Here is a 19,198-nt window from a genome sequence, read left to right as displayed (position 1 = left end):
GCTTTCAATTATTTTGGGTATATAGACAGAAGTGGCATTGCTGGTCATGTGGTAATTATATTTTTAATATTTTTAGGAACTGCCATAGTGTTTTCCATAGCAGCTGCACCATTTACATTCCCATCAACAGTGCTCAAGGCGGGGGTGAACCAAATTTTTAATAATGGGAAGTAAATGTGTCTGAAGAGGGACACCATCTCTCTCTTCCAAGGCTGTTCGCTATATAATTATCCTTGTAAAGATAACAGAGAACAGTCAGTACCTTGCTTTCAAGACATAGAGAAATGTAAGTGACCCCCATAGAATTGTCTCTGAACAGTGTGCCTTATCTCCTCAACCCCATCACAATCTTCTTGAAGCCAGCAACCATGTCGTACCATTTCCATAGTTCACATATGAGGGGAGTTGACAGTGGTCTCCAAAAGATATGTCTATGTTCTATCCCCCAGTAAATGTGCCCTTATTTGGAAAAAAAAATCTCTGCAGATGCAATTAACTTCAGGATCTCAAGATGAGATCATCCTGGATTACGCAGGTGAGCCGTAAATCCAATGACAGGTCCTTCTAAGCGTGAAGCAGAGGGAGATTAGAGAGACAGAAGAGGAGGACAGTAAGTATTTGGGAGTGCTACTCACCCCCAGTGGGAGGTCAAAGGCATTCAAGACTCAGCCCCTACTAGCTATGTGGCCTCTGCAAGTCTCTTAACCCTATGGAGTGTCAGTTATCTTAGCTATAAAATGGGACAATATTAGCTACCCTATCCATACCATGTGGTTGCTATAAGGCTGCCCAGATCAAACGGGAAGTGGTGCCAAAGAAGCACTTCAGAGATTGTCAAGCACAACACAGATGCATAGACAACACAGGCTAGGAATGATATCTAGCATGGCCGCGCTTATCTTCCAGTCAAAGACTGTCGCTTTGTCACAGTCCATTGGTTTTTTTTGTTTTGTTTTTAGCCCTGTTGAAGACTAAACGTTCAAGTGGTCTTGTTTAGTGGGACAGATATGATGTAACAGCATTGCTGGTATGAGTTTCCTGGAGGAGGTGGGCTTTGAGATGAATTTGGCATAAAAGAAAGACTTCTTGGATCCTGGGTGAGAGAGCAGGTGTCTCTGATGGCATGTCAGAGGAGAAAGAAGGAAACCTAATATTTCTTGCATAATTGGCAGGGAACAGATCCATGAGTGCAACTGGGAGGGGATGTAATGAGGATAATTTGATAAAGAGTCTCAAAATCAAATGTGACGAAATTGGATCCACTGCAGAAATACCCACCAATTATGTTGTCAAGAATGCAGGTGGGAGAAATGAATTTAACTACAGTGTTTGAACCTCTCATAAGAAACAGTCTGGATGCAAAACTGCCATTTAGTGTAATCTATTTCATGTGAGAAATGGCTTCAGGCTGTCCCAGAGACTTAACAGTGGAGGAAAAAAACAAGACACACACACACACACACACACACACACACACACACACACACACACACATTTATAAACAACAAAAATCCCTTAACATTTAGCAATGAGCCACTTTAGAGGAAGGAATGGGAGATATTCAGAGGTTCTGTGCCTGAGGGAGAGTGATAATTGTTAATCACATGATCTGGGGACATGTGTTGGATGCGTAAATGTAGTTACTGAGCTTTCTTGTCAATACAATAAGGCTTGATTGCATTTTAAGCTAATTCCTAGCATGCCAGCCTTTCAGTTTTTAATGTTTACTTTTATTTCCCATGTCAAATGGATTTTAAAAAATACATATATAATAAAATTCAAGAGGATGTGTTCAAGGTAAGCACTATTTTATTAACAAGTATGTATTTTCTCTGTAGGTGATGGGGAAGATGAAACAAATGTGTATGGCAGGTATCAAAATAGAGACTTCTAAATATATTATTTCATATTAATCTCTACAACAGCTCTGTGATGTAGGTATTATTCTTATTTTCCATTTTGGAATCTGAGCCTCAAAGAGGTTATATAATTTATCCAAAATAGTGTCTTAGGAAATTCTTGCAGCACCGCAGCACAATATGGCAGTTGCCTGCTTTCTTGTTAGAGCAGACACTTGTCTACGCAATGTGCCACCTGCATCAGAACCCACTGGCTCCTGTGGACACGGCAAATGCCAACTACTCACTCTTGTCACCTCTCTCCCACTCCCAGGTGGCACTTAAATTCAGTTTTTCTTTTTAGATCCTGTTTTGTTAGTGACACTAAAGGCGCCCCCTGGGGGCTGTCAGGGGAATTTTAAGATGTTCCTCATTGACCTGGGGCAATTCAGTCCAGACACCTGACAGAGGGGACCTATGTGAACAGCCTGGTCCTCAGGGGTCACAGAGCCTCTGAGCTGTAGAACTGCCACCTGTTGGCTTCTTTTGTAGGAGAAAGAGAATCTCCTAGTGTTCGGGTTCCTTGTGTTTGGATACTGTCTTACTTGCAGCTGAGAGCATTCCCTCCACAGAGGCAGGGGGGCTTGCCTGGGAGCCTGAATTCTCACCACCGGCTTGGAGGCAGGAGTCTCTGCCAGGGAGACCAAGGGCAGCCTGCCTACAGCTGCAGGGCCATCAAGCCACCCTGCATGAGAGCATCTCCCAAAAGAAGGTTTGAAGACCAAATTAGGTTCTCTTTTGGGGGAATTTGAATTGGAGATATAAGGAGATGGTTGTTCACTCAGCGGAGGAGGGAGTAATAAAAACAAAAGAAAAATAAAAAACAGAGGCTAAGCGAAAAGCTGACTCATGTCAAGGCAGAGCAGTCCACTCCAGTGAATACCAGCCATCAACCCCTGATGCTCAGGGGAGGACGGATAACCAGAGGGGAGGGATCACAGTGGGCCAGTTACCCCTGTTCACTCCATGTTCTGTGATGTCCAGGCCAGTACTCCCCCAGGTCAGGGACTCCTAGGTCTTCCTCTCCACCATCAGCACCTTGTTGTTTCCTTGCCAAATCTCTAAACAGACCAGCACATTCTTTTCTTTTCTTTTAATATAGTTTATTGATTTTTATTTTATTTTATTTATTTTTTTACAGAGAGGAAGGGCGAGGGATAGAGAGTTAGAAACATTGATGAGAGAGAAACATCGATCAGCTGCCTCCTGCACACCTCCTACTGGGGATGTGCCCACAACCAAAGTACATGCCCTTGATTGGAATTGAACCTGGGACCCTTCAGTCCGCAGGCCGACGCTCTATCCACCGAGCCAAACCAATCAGGGCCAGACCAGCACATTCTTAATTAGCTTCACACTTCCATGTCAAGCATCATCCCAATCAGCCCCTCAACCTGTACACAGACGCTACCAGGGTCCTGGACCCAGAACAGTGGCCCAGTTCCTCAGCTGTCTCTGTGAGGCCTGGAGGTAAGGCTTATTCTTTCTGGCTTCTTGCTTGTTTCTCTGTCACCAGGAGCTATAAGGGAAGCCCCACCAACCTGATGTAGGCTGGGATGCGTCCTGCACGCACACAGCCTGCCTAACAACTCATCTTCCCTTTCTACTAAACCCCGATCTCCTTATATATTAGTCTGCCTGGGCTGCCATAACAGGAGAAGTGGCTCAAACAACTGAAAGGTATTTTTCCATGGTTGTGGAGGCTGAAGTCCACGATCAAAGTGCCATCAGGGTTAGTTTCTGGTGAGAGCTCTTTTCCTGACTTGTAGGTGGTCCCCTTCTTGCTTCAACCTCACATGGCCTTGCTTCGGTGGGCAGGAGCATGAGTGAGCTCCCGTGTCTCTGCTGGATCAGGGTCCCACCTTTATGATCTCATTTAACCTTCATTTCTTTCTTAGAGCCACCATCTCCAAACAGTCATATTGGATGTTAGGGCTTCAATATATAAATTGATGGGGGACACGATTTAGTCTGTAGTGCCTTGAAAGTGGTAGCTATACCTGATTCATCTTTTAGCTTCCCATCAGAGCATAGTCCTGACATACATCGGTGCCCAATAAATGCTAGTTCAGGGAAGTCATGAATGAAATGACAGAGATGGGATTTTAACTCAGGTCTTCCAACCAAGTCAAATGCTGGAGTTGCAGAAAGAATAAAACATGGTTTTCCCTCTGGGAGCTTCATCTTGTTATGGTGACAGGCCAAATAATTGAGATAAATTATATTACAAAGTATCATGCCATAGTGGGCAGGCCCATTGGGAAGCACAGAAGGAAGTTCTGGAAGGGGTAGCACAGGAGCTGGCCCTAAGAGACTGGCTTGCTTTGGGACTTTGGGGAGGAAAAGGAAGGGCAATCTAGCCAGAAAACCTTGGGATTTGAGATCTGAGATGGAGGTCTGAGATTTAGCATGTGGTCCCAGATGCAGTGAGGAGACCAGCTGGGCTGGACAGCAGTGCAACATGGGGTGAGAGTTCAAGAATAATTGGGGCAGCCCTGGCTGGAGTATCCTCCCAATATGCCAAGGTTACCAGTTGGATCCCCAGTCAGGGCACATATAAGAATCAACCAATGAATGCATGAATAAGTGGAACAACATCTCTCATTCTCTCTCTCTCTCTTCTCTCTCTCTCTCTCTCTCTCTCACTAAGTAAATAAAAAAAAATTAAAAATAATAATAATAATGGAGGCAGGACCAGACAGCAGGTCAAAGATCTAGAGTGTTTGGGAAGATTCTGAACGTGAAGATGACATCTTAAAGTCTAAAGTAACCTTTCCAGTCAGACCAATAGTTCTGACATTTTAACCAACCATTTAAAAGTTGCTTGAAAGTGTAGTCCTTATTTCAGTAAAAGCAATTATTTCATGGCTATAATAATCAACGGTGAATAGCTTAGGAAAGATTTTTTAATCATATGGATTATTGATGTGGTAGTGCAGAAGGTGCTATGGTTTTTTGTTATTGTTTTAATTTTAGAGAGGGAGGAAGGGTGAGAGAGAGAAACATCAATGTGAGAGAGACACATCGATCGGTTGCCTTTATCTGTGCCCTGACCAGGGATCAAATCTGCAACTAGGTATGTACCCTGATCAGGAATCGAACCCGGACCTTGCAGTGCATGGGATGGTGCTCCAACCAACCGATCCATTTCTGCTAGGGCATTAGTGCTATGATTTTAAAGTTGTAAGTGCATTCAATATTCATGATGAAATTTTAAGTAAATTCTTTATACAACTAAGCGTAACTTTACACACATATTTTTCAACTGGTATACTGGATTGTATAATACCCATGTCATGCCTTATGCTGTAACTTGATTTTTTATTCTTTTTTTAAGAAATATATTTTTATTGATTTCAGAGAAGGGAGAAAAGGTAGAGAGAGATATAAACATAAATGATAAGAGAGAATCATTGATTGGCTACCTCCTGCACATCCCACACTGTGGATCGAGCCTGCAACCCAGGCATGTGCCCTGACCTGGAATCGAACCATGACTTCCTGGTTCATAGGTCGATGCTCAACCACTGAGTCATGCAGGCCAGGAGCTTTTTTGTTTGTGTAAAATTATTTATTATTTGTAAAAAGTGAACTCACAAAAGTATATTTCAGAAAGCAAGCCTGACTCCAGAATTTTCATATATATATATTTCAGGAGAAAACTCTAAGAACATTATGTTTTCCAAAAGAGAATAACATGAAAGGCTGCGTGTTTAGCTACACACAATTCCTTAGGAAAACTATTGAAACCCACACCTACTCTTGGGGAAACATTCAGGTAGAGTGATAAAATAAACTGCTTGCTGAATGTGAAGAAATCCAACGCTTGAAGGGCACTCCACTCCACTCTCTGCTGACTACAGTGTGTCATCCTATCGTCCCCCAACAACCACCAAGGATCTGTCCATAGAGCCAGTGATGTTTGAAAATTATTGTGAGATATTTTGAGTTTTTAATACAAATTTAAGTAAGTTAGAGCTTTTAGGAAGTGCAGGTATTTAAGAGAGCTCCTTCCTGTGTAGGTATGTGTATGTCTGTGATTCTTAATGGCATAGCATTAAAAGAAGTTAGCTTTTTAATTCTTACATTGCTTTAAGAGAGGATCTTTTTTGATGATGTCACACAACTTTCTATATTTAGTTGGTACATTGGTCCTATTTATTCTTTCAACATCTGAATGCATACCATTACCCTACCCTTGTGCATATTTGGGGCTTAGGAGAATAGCTAATTGGGGCTATAAGAATCAAGCTAAATGCCCCCTCAGTGTTAAGCTTAACAATCAATTTTGGATCGAATGGTCTACACCCCATTATTTCACATAAAGCCCTTTCTTACTTTCACTTTTTCCTCACTCAAATCAGCATGTAGTTGCCCTGCCAGTTTCTGCTCATAGCCTTCTCCCTTCTTTCCCTCCCTTTGAATAATGTAAAAAGAAAAGATGACAGGTGTCATTCTACTTTTTGAAATTCTTCAGGAACCTGACCTACCTATCATACAGTTTACTAGATAGTGAAGGTCAAGTTGACTATGTGAAGCTCGGGCTTTTGTCTGGCTATCCTATGGGTCCTTCTACTGTAGCCCAGAGCCTTGATTGCTGCAGCTTTAGCAGAGGAAGAACAGCCTGGTACTGACAAGTCCTTCTGCTGCTTTCAACCCAGATCAGCCTGAAGGAAGGGACAAAGGGAGTGTGTGTGGGTTTTGGGGAAGCTGAATGTCCAGTTCTCTTTCAAACTTCTGGTGAGCCATCCTTCATTCTGGGATAAGTATAAGTAAGGACACTGAGCAGCTTGGGGTAGACAAAAATGCTGGTTCCTGCACTAGCTGGTTTGGCTCAGTGGATAGAGCGTCGGCCAGCGGACTACAGTGTCCTGGGTTCCATTCTGGTCAGGGGCACATGCCCAAGTTGTGGGCTTGTTCCACGGTGGGGGGCATGCAGTAGGAGATAGCCAATCGATGATTCTTACCATTGATGTTTCTATCTCTCTCCCTCTCCCTTCCTCTCTGAAATCAATAAAAATATATTTGTTTGAAATGCTGGTTCCCACTTACCACCTGTCTCCCGCCTGAGCACCCACAGTTCCTAACCAGGCCCTGGCTCTGACTTGACACCTTGAATTTGGATTGTTCAGTCAGGGTCATTTAATCCTGGCTCTGAACTGCCTGCTTCTTAGCTTACCCTTGTCTGGCATCTTAATGCTGGCTTTGATCCTGGATTTCAGAACCTGATACTGCTTCCTTCCTGCTGATCTTCTAGCCTAGATTTATTTCCCTGCTGTGCTGGATTCGCAGCCTTGGTTTCTGACAGGACGGGACTGGGAATCATAACCAGGTCTTTGGTGAGCATGTGGGTCCTTGGCTCACTGTTCAATCGGCCACTGGACACAACCATGCAGATGCGTTTTGGCTCTTCGGCTCCAGTCTCCTCAGATCCTTCAGTCCAGTCACCCCACAAGTGGCTGCAGTTGGTCCCAGCAGTACAAGGTCTCAAATGAGCCCCTAGTGGGGATTTGAAGGGCCAAAATTATTGGCAAAAGCCTGGTCAGACAGACAGTGTCATGGAGGCAGCAGAATGCCTGCCGTGAGCCTGGTGGCATCAGCTGTGAAGGCCACCTTTCTGCTTCCAGACTGTGGCCGGGAGCTGAAAACAATGGTGCCCCAAGCAGGGTCCCGGGCCTCAGGCCTGCGCAAACAAAGAAGGGGCGGCTTGAGCCTGCATTGGCCCCTTCCTACTCCTGGCATTTGAATTTTCATCTTTGAATTCCATCAAGACAGCATGCCATCCCACCCCCTTTTATTTCAACTTAGCTTTACAAAATAATGCCAGAGCCCCCGAGTGTCCCCATGCTCCGTGTCCACCCCACACGACATGATAAACAGGAAAAGGTCTAACCTGTCCCTCTCTCTAAGCCCTTCTGTTCCCCACTATGGCTAGGAATCTCGGGCCCCGGACTCGCCAGCCCCACCCCATCTTGCTGAAAGGGTGTTCAGACATGGAGCTGGAGAAGGTTTCAACATCACCTAGAACAGTAGTCGGCAAACTCAGTAGTCAACAGAGCCAAATATCAACAGTACAACGATTGAAATTTCTTTTTTTTTTTTTTTTAATTTCTTTATTGATTAAGGTGTCACATATTTGTCCTCATCCCCCCATTCCCATCCCACCCCTCTCCCCACGCATGCCCCAATCCCCTGTTGAACTTAACCGTTGGATAGGCTTATATGCATGCATACAGGTCCTTTGGTTGAACTCTCCCCCTCCCCCCACCCTCCCCCTACCCTCCCCTATCCTCCCTCTGAGGCCCGATAGTCCGATCGATGCCTCCTTGCTTCTGGTTCTGTTCTTGTTCCTCAGTCTATGTTGTTCATCATTTCCCCTAGATGAGCGAGATCATATGTCACTAGATATATACTAATAAGAACTGAATGTGAGACGAGCAATAATAGTTATGCTGACAGGCAAATGAATCAATCTGTAGCGAGCTTCCCCCTGGACCAACAGTTCTTTTGAGACCCAATTTCAATGTCCAGTAGTTCCTTATGTGTACATGTCAGCACTGATCCCTCAGCTCTGGATGGTGGACAAATGGTGGTAATGGAGGTCCGACTCCCTCTGGTTTGGTCTCGGCCGAACCCAGGGGCACGGCGTCACCCGGACTAAGGGGCACGTGGCCTCACCCATACCCAAGGGGCGCGTGGTCTCACCCGGGCCTGGGACCTAGCCTCACCCGGATGGATCCAGGGGCGCACAGCCTCACCCGGACCCAGGATCTGGCTTCACCCGTACCCAGGGACGCTTGGCCTCTCCCAGACCCAGGGGCACGTGGCCTCCCCCGGGCTTAGTTGCACAAGGCCTCACCTGGATCCAGGGACACATGGTCTCTCCCGGACCCAGGGACGCTTGGCCTCTCCCAGACCCAGGGCCACTTGGGCTCACCCGGGCCTAGGTGCACGAGGCCTCACCCGGATCCAGGGACACATGGTCTCACCCAGACCCAGGAACGCTTGGCCTCTCCCAGACCCAGGGCCACTTGGGCTCACCCGGGCCTAGGTGCATGAGGCCTCACCCGGATCCAGGGACACATGGTCTCACCCAGACCCAGGAACGCTTGGCCTCTCCCAGACCCAGGGCCACTTGGGCTCACCCGGGCCTAGGTGCACGAGGCCTCATCCGGGTCCAGGGACACATGGTCTCACCCGGACCCAGGGACGCTTGGCCTCTCCCAGACCCAGGGCCACTTGGGCTCACCCGGGCCTAGGTGCACGAGGCCTCACCCGGATCCAGGGACACATGGTCTCACCCAGACCCAGGAACGCTTGGCCTCTCCCAGACCCAGGGCCACTTGGGCTCACCCGGGCCTAGGTGCACGAGGCCTCACCCGGATCCAGGGACACATGGTCTCACCCAGACCCAGGAACGCTTGGCCTCTCCCAGACCCAGGGCCACTTGGGCTCACCCGGGCCTAGGTGCACGAGGCCTCACCCGGATCCAGGGACACATGGTCTCACCCAGACCCAGGAACGCTTGGCCTCTCCCAGACCCAGGGCCACTTGGGCTCACCCGGGCCTAGGTGCACGAGGCCTCATCCGGGTCCAGGGACACATGGTCTCACCCGGACCCAGGGACGCTTGGCCTCTCCCAGACCCAGGGCCACTTGGGCTCACCCGGGCCTAGGTGCACGAGGCCTCACCCGGATCCAGGGACACATGGTCTCACCCAGACCCAGGAACGCTTGGCCTCTCCCAGACCCAGGGCCACTTGGGCTCACCCGGGCCTAGGTGCACGAGGCCTCACCCGGATCCAGGGACACATGGTCTCACCCAGACCCAGGAACGCTTGGCCTCTCCCAGACCCAGGGCCACTTGGGCTCACCCGGGCCTAGGTGCATGAGGCCTCATCCGGGTCCAGGGACACATGGTCTCACCTGGACCCAGGGACGCTTGGCCTCTCCCAGACCCAGGGCCACTTGGGCTCACCCGGGCCTAGGTGCACGAGGCCTCACCCGGATCCAGGGACACATGGTCTCACCCAGACCCAGGAACGCTTGGCCTCTCCCAGACCCAGGGCCACTTGGGCTCACCCGGGCCTAGGTGCACGAGGCCTCATCCGGATCCAGGGACACATGGTCTCACCCGGACCCAGGGACGCTTGGCCTCACCCAGACCCAGTGCCACTTGGGCTCACCCGGGCCTAGGTGCACGAGGCCTCATCCGGATCCAGGGACGCATGGTCTCACCCGGACCCAGGGACGCTTGGCCTCTCAGACCCAAGGGCACGTGACCTCACCCAGGCCTAGGTGCACGAGGTCTCACCCGGATCCAGGGACACATGGTCTCGCCTGGACCCAGGGGTGTGTGGGCTCTCCCAGACCCAGGGGCGCTTGGCCTCGCCCGGGCACGGGATCCAGCGTCATCCGGGTCCAGGGGCACATGGCCTCACCCGGACCCGGAGTCCGGCCTCACCTGGACCCAGGGGCATGTGGCCTCACCTAGACCCAGGGACGTGAGGCCTCACTTATACCCAGAGGCGTGTGACCACACCCGAGCCCAGAGGCGCGCAACCCCGCCCGCACCCGGGTCTCAGCGGGGCCCCGTCTTCCCGATCCCAATTCCTGCCGGTCAATCCCCCCTCAGCAATTCCCCTGGCCATCCTTCCAGAGCTCCAGGACGGCTGCTGCAGAACTCGTCGGGCGGCGGCTCGGCGAAGCTCCGGTGCGCCCGGTGCATGGCGGTGGGCCGGTCTGGCGTCGCTGCGTCGGCCCTTGGGTCTGCATTGGTGGCCGGTCGCCGAGCATGCGCACCTGGCTGCTTCCGGGGCGTTGAGATTCTTGACGGACTCGGAGGTCAGCAAGCGCGGAGTCTCCCACCCCATGTCTCATAGGGGCTCGTCTGTCCGTGCTTGGCTGCCAGTGGAGCCGTCCCCTCAGCCGGAGACCGCCGGGGGAACTGCGCCGAGCACGTTCCAGGCCGCCGTTGTGTCGCGTGAGCCATAGTTCTTTTGTGTCGCCTGAGCCGTAGTTCTTAAAGTGTGGTCTTTGGGTCACCGGCATCAGCATCATCCCACATACCCCTCTTTTATTCTAGTTGTAGAGCATCCACTCAACCAGCCCTATGGTGGTCTTGGATGGTGTCTGCTCTGCTCTCTTGTCGTAGTCTCAAAGTTGTTGTGGTAGGCAACAATCAGGCTTCCGCCCTATGCCTCCATGTTGGTCCTCCTTTGTATAGTTAAGTCTTGATTGTTGTTGGTGTCACTGGGGGGGCTCTCTTTGTCTATAAAGGAAGAGTTGCTGTGCAGGCGACACGTTTATGGGCCGGGTCTTGGTGCAGCAAAGCTTTGGCGCTCACTGAATATTCCTGTTGAATGTGTCCCTTATGCACGTGGTTGAAATCTGGTGTCATCTCCCACAGACCACTAGATGCCCTCGTTTCTGGGTCTCCAATGGGGTGTAGATCAGCTACTGCCTTAGGCACTCAGCAAGGATTACAGCAAAAACTGTAGTTTCTTCCTCCTGTCTGAGTGGCCCTGGAGCAGTCCGACTAGAACAGCAGTTCATCTGGTCCGCTGCCAGAGGGCAGGCCACCCACATGCATAAGCCGTTGCTTGGGGCGCAGGTGTGCCTGCAAGACTTTCGGGCAGGTCTTCAAAACGTGCGGGGCGGGTCCCAGGGCGGGGCGGGGTCTCAGGGCGCCAACAGGCCATGGTGCGGCGAGCCGCGATGGCTGTGAGTCTGGTCCTTCTGCCTTCCACGTATCTAAGTCCCCTCGTTCCGCACTCCAGCGCAGCAAACACTGATTGCTGGGCGCACCTCCGCAAGAGTCCCGCCTCTCCCCGCAGGCATCTGGGTCTCCCGCGGTTCGCCAGAAGATGGATTTCAGGGTGATGGAGAGCTAATCTCCCCTAGGTTTGGAACAAAAGCCCCTTTCCCCCGCCACCAGCCAGACCCACGCACCTCCACACCTCATCCCCTCCGATTTCGCTGGGTGCGAGGCAACAGAACAGCCTTTAACCTCCGCCGCCATCTTTTTCAAACTTCCCAATTTGTACTTCTTAATCCCTTCATTTCAGTCAACTCTACTGAAGTCTAGCGCCGCCGGGAGGTGCACGGAATGGGCGCCCGGGCCTCCGTCCGGTGCGCGGCGCGCGCGGCGCGCGCGTCCCGCGGAACCAGGTGCGCGAGGGCCATGCGGCGGGGACGGGCGCTGGGCGGCCGCCGAGCTCCAGGCGCCGCCATCGCCGCGTTCCGGGCGTCGCCGCTGCGGCGTCCCCCCAATTTGTACTTCTTAATCCGTTGAATTCAGTCAACTCTACTGAAGTCTAGCGCCGCCGGGAGGTGCACGGAGAGGGCGCCCGGGCCTCCATCCGGTGTGCGGGGCGCGCGGCCTGCGGAACCAGGCGCGCGGGGGCTGTGCGGCGGGGACGGGTGCTGGGAGTCCACCGGGCTCCGGGCGCCGCCGCGGCGGCGGCGTCCCCAGCGTCCCGGGCCGGGCGGCCTGCGGGGGCGGCGGAGTTGCGAAAGTGAGTGAGTTTCCCAGGGTTTCGCCCGGAATGGGGTTCAGTGCAATCGGAGCCGGCGCTCAGCGCATTCCGGAGCCTTTATCTCCTTCCCGCCAGTGAACGCCGGCCAGGCCATCAGCCGGCCCTTCCTCTCCGGTTCCATCCTCCCCACAGGCGCGTGTGCTCGTGTCTCCGCCCGTTTCTCCATACCTCAGGCTTTTACGGCTTCCCCGACTGTCCCCGTGGCCTTCTCCTTCCCCCCAGCTGTGGGCATTTCAGTCCACCAACTTTCCTGTGGTTCTGGACGATGTCCGTTCTGACCTCTAGTTGTATTTTTGAAATTGTTGTGCCCGGCTGCAGGTTAGGTGTTTAACCTATGGCGCCATCTTGGTTCCTCTGAAATTTCTTTTGAGAGCCAAATTTTTAAAACTTAAACTTCTTCTAACGCCACTTCTTCAAAATAGACTCGCCCAGGCCGTGGTATTTTGTGGAAGAGCCACACTCAAGGGGCCAAAGAGCCGCGTGTGGCTCGCGAGCCGCAGTTTGCCGACCACGGACCTAGAAGGTGGTTACTTCAGAACAGTCCTCTCTGCTCCCACAGCTGCATTGAGGGAATTCTGTTCTCCACCCTGGTATTGACAGGAATGGTCTACATTTCAGGCTCTCCTGGACAACCCCATTCCCTGGGTTGTCAGCCTGCCCCCCAGGAAAGGTTCTGCCACTTCATGGACAGAACCACTCCTGCCTTGATTTCCCCTTCTGACCCAGAGCAGTGGCCTACTCACTGGTCTCATTTCTTTCAATTCTCATGGTCATTTTATTCAGAGATCTTTCAGACCTTTATTGCTTGGTGGGGTATTTCCTCCCATAAACCCCAGGCCCCTCCACAGGTCTCCTGAACTTGAACTTCTGCAGAAAAGGAAAGTTATGAGTCAGCCAAATGTCGCTAAGCACCTTCAGTAGGTAGGGCCACTCCCCAGGAAGACCATTTTGCCAAGACAAAGACAAAAGGTCCTACTAGACCTTCCTCCCAGGCCAGTGGCTGCTACTTGCCTTACCTTTATACAACTTGAATGATTCTTCCAAGAATTAAAAAGGTCTAGCCAGGTCTCTACCTCTAGTCATTGTGAGGAAGTAGGAAATTTAAATAGCAGCTTCTGCCTGTATAAAAATGTGGGTATAATACCTTTCTTTCTGCTGAAAGGAAAGGATATCAGAGTCTTACCTCCAGCATCCATGAGCCATATATGCCTGTCTTATTTTTGATTCCTTTCTCTTTTACAAGGTAGAGTGTTCTCTATGTCTGCCTGTGAGTAGAGTAAGTCCTTTGTGTGGAGGGTAATTAGAGATGAGGAAAGAAGGTTTACTTTCATCAAATATTCTAAATTACCTGTTGTACTGATAGCTCCAATCACACTTTGCTTTTTAAAAAATAACTGTGACAGCGCGAGCTATCACATAGCACATTCTGCACTCCTCTATTGTGGCATTTCGCAGAGTTGTAATGCATTAGAGGTGACTTCTGGGAACTTGTGTGAATAATCCACAGACATTCCACTTCACTTCTCTCTTGTACACCAAGTGGCTGACTCAAACGCAGTATTCTTTAACACCAAGCTCTAGGAAAATAAAAAGCCTATTATGAGGATGTGAACAAAAGGAAAAGAAAAGTATTGCAAATGAAAAGCATTGGCCCAACTCTAATTTCATAACCCTGGCTCCACAGGTGAAGGTTCTCAGAGGCTAGACATTTGTCCTCGGGAAAGATTTGGTGGGAGAAGAAAGCAGTAATGGCAATGACTTTCTTATGCCAGCGTTGGCTGCCCTGGGCTTCCACTCCCTGATAATTTTTCTGTTCTTATGGAAGGTTGGGAAGGGCCAAGTAGGCTCTCAAGATATCATCTGAATAAGCAAGATGTTGCTGCAACAACCCCTACATGGGCTCAGCCCTCTCATAGCTCTCTTCTCCCAGCCTGGGATCTTCAGAGCATCCTCCTGGCCCTTCCTCCCTAAGGCAATTACAGCACATGGGAATAGCTTGTCCTTTGTCATCCCATTTATTTTTACATAGAGGTACAATATCTATTAATACCAGAGCTCAATACATCTCTGTACATCTTGTGCTAACCACTATGTTCCACGGAGTGTCTTGAAACCTTTCCAGATGAACCATGAACATCAGTGTGGCCATACCAACTTACCACATGAACAGCCCACACACAGGAACACTGCTTTCCCTTTCATGGTTCTAACAGGGTGAGAGAATCACAAACAGAACTTGAGAAGCATCCCTTACACTTGATGCTATGACTGCTTGCATGTGTGAGCTTTGCCGACAGAAACCTGTCACATTTGTCTCTGATTCCCAGGACTTTGTTCAGTACTTATCACATAATTGGAACTTGAGAAATAACTTCCAAATATTGAATGACACTGCATGAACTAAAACAACATACACTGTTATTAAGAATTTATTCTCTAGTACTTCAGCCTTTAAGGATGTAGATATGTGCAAGAGGAACCTGTAGAGAAACTGGAGAGAGCCCTGGCCAGTATGGCTCAGTTGGTTGGACCAAAAGGTTGCCAGTTTGATTCCCCAGTTGGGGCACATGCCTGGGTTTCAGGCTCAATCCCCAGTGGGAGGCATGCAAGAGGCAACCAATCCATGTTCTGCTCTTGCATTGATGTTTCTCTTTCTCTCCCCGACTCCCTTCCTCTCTCTCTCAAAAAATCAATGAAAAATATTTAAAAAACTGGAAAGATAAAGATGGATCAAATCTAACTCCTATCCAACAGAAAATTATTGCTTAGTAGAATTCATCCACCTTCTCCAATGAAGAAGAGAATAGGGACTAGTTAATGCAAATTCTAATTAAAAATAGCAACATAGATATACGTATTTTTTCAATGCTCACAGCTCCCCAAATACATTTGGTAGTGAATGCTTTAGACAGATTATGCCAGGGAATCCATATGTGGGGCAAATAGCATGGGAAAGATTTCACCAGCTATCTCAAGTTCCTGATGTATTGTTTTTGAAGGTCCTTAAATAATTCTATCTTTAGAGTAGAAAATCTGTTTTTAAAGGGCTCGAACTTGGGCTGGTTGCCCACTACTGTTGTTCACAGCTGTATATATGGAAAGTGAAACCAGACTCTGTCTAACCTTTCATTAAATCTGCAACTGAGGAAGTTGAACCAGGTGATGTCATCGTTCCATGATGACAGGAAACCATCAGACTAGATATGACAGCAGTGTGCATGTGCGTGTGCGTGCGTCCATGCGTGCGTGCATGCGTGCGTGTGCTTGTGTGTGTCTTTCTTTGCATGTTTTTTCCCCATTTCTCAGTCACAGCTTTGAGGACAGTTGCTGAGGTTAATTTTAAAATCCCTTAAGTGGCTCAATTTTAGTAACTTCTGCTCTCCCTAATCCTTACCTGGGAGCCAATGTGCAGATCTTGCTGCTACCCCAGAAGACAGTGAGTGGATGCAGGCTCCACACATCTTTTCTCCTTCTGGATGTGAGCCCCATTCTCCGTGCAGCAAAATACCCTCCTCTACGGTCACCCTCCACTTCCCCTCTCTACCCAGTTCTCTCCTTTTTTAAAAAAAAATTTTAAATTGATTTTTAGAGATAGAGAGAGAGAGAGAGAGAGAGAGAGAGAGACATCAATGTGAGAGTGAAACATAGATCGCTGCCTCCTGCATGCCCCCTCACGGGGATCTAGCCCACAACCTTGGCATGTGCCCTGATGGGGAATCGAACAGGCAACCTCTCAGTGCATGGGATGACACCCAACCAACTGAGCCACACCAGCCAGGGCCCCAGTTCTCCCTTCTGATACTTTTTTAAAAAGCATAACAGTACAATCGCTAGCTAAGAACAAATCCTATTGCTGCTGCCTAGGACAATTGTCTTCAAACATTTTTTAAAAAATGGAAGTAATTTTAGAAAAAGCCATCACACAAGGCCTCTATATAAGTCAGTAACGATTGTAGGATCCTGTCCTGGCTTCCTATCTCACAGAACCCCAGAACACTTCGGAATAATTTCAACACCAATTGCTTAGGATACTGAAGAAACAGAAATGATGGAAAATTAAGCATCAGGGAAGAAACTCTTCTTGCTCCCTTAGCTCTTACAAATGTATGGTAAAGGAAATAAGACTAATTTAGGCCTACTTTTAAGAGAGTTTTCTTTGAGTTCTTTCATTTACCCATTTATATTTATGGAAGCATCATGACCTGGGTCAACCAAATAAAGAACAAAAAAGGAGTAGAAGCCAAAAACTGTGAGTCATATAGAACTAGATCCAATTTAAAAGAATGATGAACAGGAAATGTCCAACATCACAGCATGAGGTTGAAGTTAAAAGAAACAAACTCTACTGGAGCGTAACAAGAATAGAGTCAATGTCATGGGCTTGTAACCAAAGCCAGAGAAAATGTCTAGCACAGTCTTTCAATCTGGAACTTTCTCTCAGCTAGCTTCCTTTATCCATTCCTAGATCTAAGTTAATGGTCATGCTTCCATCTCGGCTTCTGCCACAGGGGAATTCAAAATAATGACTTGGGATGGGAAGGCCAGGTGCTCTGGCCCTTGCTCCCACCATTCCTAAAACCAGACCCACTATCTCTGCGTTTAGCAGGTGAATCACGCCTTCCTCAAATCCTGCCTCTCTCTCCCGCAAGATTTCCTCTGCTGATATGAAGTAAAAATGTGGCTTTTCCAACCATATCAGATCCCAGATTTTGATACTCTCAGATATATATTTTTTGATGTCCAAAGACCTCTGACAATTTTATTGGCCTCCTGCCCTGCCGAGGGGTGCCCCGTGTCTGCTGCCTTTGACGCCTCAGAACTTTGGTGTCATTGACCTCAGACACCATTTTGCTGTTCACCATCCTGCGGGTGGTGGTCTTTGGATGGATTGTATGGAGTGGTTCTTGTCCAAGGCGGCACCAAGATAGAAGTCTCCCCTTCTTCTAACAGGTGGAGGTAGGAGGCAATCTCAGCCTCCAGCTTGACCTTGATGTTCAGCAGGGCCTGGAGCTGCTCCTCCGCCCAGCTCTGGGCCAGCTCTGACTCCAGCCATAGCAGGCTCTCACTGAGCTGTTCCATCTGCATGGCAATCTATAGATTCCATGCACATCTCCACCTCCTTCAGGCTGTTCTACAAATTGGCCTTCAGATTTCTCATCGAGTCCAGGTCAATCTCCAAGGACGGGACCGTATGTCTCAGCTCTGTATCATCTCAGCAGCTTCTATTTCAGCAGTCTGCATGGTGACCCCTGTGGTGCTCTCCTTAAACTACTGGGACCAGCACTTGTCTAGATCTTCTCAGTTCTTCAGAGCCAGTTCCTTTTAGTGGGCCTGGATATCCATCAGGATCTTGCTGAGGTCCTGAGATTTGGGGGCATCCCACCCCATGGTCAGATGCTAAGAGTTCTTTCTTTTTACAGCTGTGTAGTATTCTGTTGTGTAAATGTACCACAGCTTTATTATCCACTCATCTGCTAATGGGCACGTAGGCTGTTTCCAAATCTTAGCTATTGTAAATTGTGCTGCTATTACATAGGGTGCATACATTCTTTCTGATAGGTGTTTCTGATTTCTTAGGATATATTCATAGAAATGGGATCACTGGTCAAATGGCAGTTCCAGTTTTAATTTTTTAGGGAACTCCATACTGTTTTCCATAATGGCTGCATGAGTCTGCATTCCCATTAGTAGTGTACTAAGATTCCCTTTTCTTCACCTCCTTGCCACACCTGTCATTTGTTGATTTGCTGATGATGGCCATTCCGATAGGTGTGAGGTGATACTTCACTGTCATTTGAACTTGCATGTCTCCATTTTTAGTGACTTTGAGCATTTTTTCATATGTCTTTTGGTCTTCTGTCCACTTTTGAGAAGTGTTTGTTTAGGCTCTTTGTCCATTTTTTAAATAGGATTGTTTTTCTCCCTTTTGTTAAGTTGTATGAGTTCCTTAAATATTTTGGAAATTAACCCCCTACCAAATGTATCATTGGCAAAGATGTTCTCCCATACAGTGGGCTCTCTTTTCATTTTGTTGATGGTTTCTTTTGCTAGACAGAGCTTTTTATTTTGATGTAGTCCCATTTGTTTATTTTCTCCTTAGTTTCCTTTGCCCTAGAAGATGTATCTGCAAATATATGGCTATAAGAGATATCTGAGATTTTGCTGCCTATGGTTTCTTCTAAGATTTTTATGGTTTTACAACTTACATTTGAGTCTTTTATCTATATCGAGTTTATTCTTGTGTGTGTTGTAAGTTAGTGGTCTAGTTTCTTTTTCTTTCTTCCTTTTTTTTTTCATGTACCTGTAAAATTTTCCCAATACCATTTATTGAAGAGGCTGTCTTGACTCCATTACATGCTCTTGCCTCCTTTGTCAAATATTAATTAAACATAATGGCTTGCGTAGATTTCTGGGTTCTCTGTTCTGTTCCATTGATCTATATGCCTGCTCTTGTGCCAGTACCCTGCAGTTTTGAGTACAGTGGCTTTGTAGTATAACTTCATGTCTGGTATTGTGATTCCTTCAACTTTGTTCTTCTTTCTCAAGATTGCAATTTGGGGTCTTTTTTAGTTCCATATAAATTTTTGGAGTGTTTGTTCTAGGTCTGTGAAATATGCCATTGGTATTTTATTTTTCTGATTTCCTTAGTTTTTTTAAAATAAATCTTTATTGTTCAGATTATTACAATTGTTCCTCTTTTTTCCCCCCATAACTCCCCTCCACCCAGTTACCACCCCACCCGATGCCCTTACCCCCCCGCACT

The 19,198-nt window shown here is 48.3% G+C and overlaps 1 pseudogene; it reads right to left on the bottom strand.

Annotated features, from left to right (window-relative positions):
• Positions 1-17,153: 17,153 nt before the first annotated feature.
• Positions 17,154-18,196, bottom strand: LOC114234220 (keratin, type I cytoskeletal 18-like; annotated as a pseudogene).
• Between the last annotated feature and the right edge of the window lie 1,002 nt (positions 18,197-19,198).

This window comes from Eptesicus fuscus, chromosome 2 (assembly GCF_027574615.1).
Source record: "Eptesicus fuscus isolate TK198812 chromosome 2, DD_ASM_mEF_20220401, whole genome shotgun sequence".
NCBI lineage: Eukaryota > Metazoa > Chordata > Mammalia > Chiroptera > Vespertilionidae > Eptesicus > Eptesicus fuscus.
The sequence above is the reverse complement of the archived record's forward strand: the minus strand, read 5'-3'. Positions and strand labels throughout refer to the sequence as shown.